Below are 2296 nucleotides of genomic sequence, written 5' to 3'. Positions count from 1 at the left end.
ATTGTCATTAATATGGCTATTATTTCACCAATGATGTAATGGGAGTTAATTCAATGTATTTATTTTTAATTATTTCAATATTGTTTGTTTATTAATATGTATGTACCTATGTATATATCATCTATATGTTATCATGTATATATATATATTATTATAATACTGGATATTGGACTGATTTGTAAGCATGCATACATGATTTTATTTAAAAATTGTATTTTTATAAAATGTTGAAAACTCATTAAACATATGTTATATGGGATAGAATTCAGAATAAAACTGTTATTTTAGTGGTATTTATTTATAGCGCCTTTGTGTCGTAGCCGTAGACCATGGTTCTTCGACTGTTCATCAGTCAATAATGTGATGTAGTCATTGGCATCGGTTCGATGATGTAATCCCACAGGTTAAACAAACAGAGGTCCATCTTGTTGCAACAGAGAGACACTTGCAAACAGTGGTGTGCAGTGCATAGTGGTTTTATATGGGACAGGGGACACTAAGAGCGAGAACATGCTTTCAACATAAAGTCCAAATTCCCTAAAGCACGCCCCCACCCCACCCCACTGGGCGGTTTCATACGTGCACAATTCAAATCTATGAAAAAAAATCCAGTCCTTCAGTTATAATAGCATGAAAACAATATGTACTTTTTTTCCTGCAGGAGCCCACACAGGTTCATAATCACACGCAAGTGCAATATAACTAATAACAAATGAAAACTTAAAGGCACACATTTTCAAGCTTTAACAATAGACAATAGCTTATTCTCATTATTTACTCTGAGGTGACCGCTAAAGTTCGCAATTCAAATAAACTAAAATAAATAAAAAATGTTTATTTTCGCCTGTAACTGCAAACATTTCAAGGTGGAACCGGTTTTGAAATGGGCCGGTTGGCCGGCCCGAAATAACCTGACCGCCAAATCAAACAACAATCTGGGATTGGAGTTGAGTCTCGTGAAAGGTGTGCAACTTTATTCACAAGATGCACATCCGTGAAATCAGAGGCTGAATGAAAGACGCTTTTGTTCGGTTTTTGTTGAAGTTTAATAAATGTTATTTAACAGCGGTGCGAGCCACGGGTGTTTTGCATTTCCTGCTCTTGTACAACGGGGCCGCGTGTGCCGTTGGGTCCAATTTTCTTTTTTTTCCGGTTAGGTACGGTACAACATGTGAGGCTGAGGCTTTAGGCGGAGGGTATGTTTGCTGAACCCTGGGCGAGGTTGCTCAACTCCCGCTGGTTCAGCAGGTTTCATGGTGTCAGACATCACCCTCCACGCTGCATCCCCATTTCATACATGTGAGGACAGAGCTTGCATTTGGTGCTTATTTGTTTTCAAGGGAAGGAGGAAGGGACCGACCCCGCTGGGGCCTTCATGGAGCGGCGGCGCGGCCAGGTGGGCGGACCCGAGAAGAGCTCCAGAGAGGCTCAGAAAGCCACACGCTGCATTGGATCCCCGCATCCGAAGTTCGATCTAAATCGCGAGTCGAGCATGTTTTTAAAAAAGGGGGGGGGGGGGAATCGGTGGCGTCGACATTTAGTGCAGTCCTTATTATTAATGCTCTGCATGTGACGATAATGATGTAATAAATGAGCTTACAGAGGCCATGCTGACATATCAGCCACACGTTGGACTGAAAAGTTCGGTCAAATCAGTAACTGCACGCTGGATCGGCGTCAGGTTCATATTCTAGCAGGAGCGCCGGAAATAAAATGAATAAAATAAATGAACAAGTTTGACGACGCACAGTGGTACCTTGAGTTACGAGTGCACTGACACACGAGTTTTCCGAGTTACGAGCCGTCGTTCCGTCAATGTTTTTGTATTGACTTGCGAGCAAAAATGTGAGTTAGGAGGAGCGAGCTTGAGGTGCCGCCGCTAGTTGGCGTGGCCAGCGAATGCGGCCGGCATCCCGCGTCTCACTCCTTCACTTCACGTGGTTTCCTGAGCGTGGAAGCATCTCTTTTGTGTTTTGTGCACGCGATTTGTGCTATGTGTGCAGTTATTTTGCCGAATCTTTCTTTTTTCTAAACGTGGATCCGAAGAAAGTAAGTGCTGGGAAGAGGAAGCAGATGATCCATTGACTTAAAGCGTGAAATCATAGAAAAACATGAGCGATTCTCTTTGACATTCTCTTTAATTATGTTTTATTATGTTTTTATACAATATTTGTTATTTATAAATACATATTTCTTATTCAAAAACACGTAACAAAAAAAATTGGGGTGGTTTTTTGGGAGCTGGAACGGATTAATAGCATTTCAGTTAATTTCAATGGGGAAAATAGATGTGTTA

Source organism: Zeus faber, assembly GCF_960531495.2.
Source record: "Zeus faber genome assembly, chromosome: 7".
In the NCBI taxonomy this organism is placed as follows: domain Eukaryota; kingdom Metazoa; phylum Chordata; class Actinopteri; order Zeiformes; family Zeidae; genus Zeus; species Zeus faber.
The sequence above is the reverse complement of the archived record's forward strand: the minus strand, read 5'-3'. Positions refer to the sequence as shown.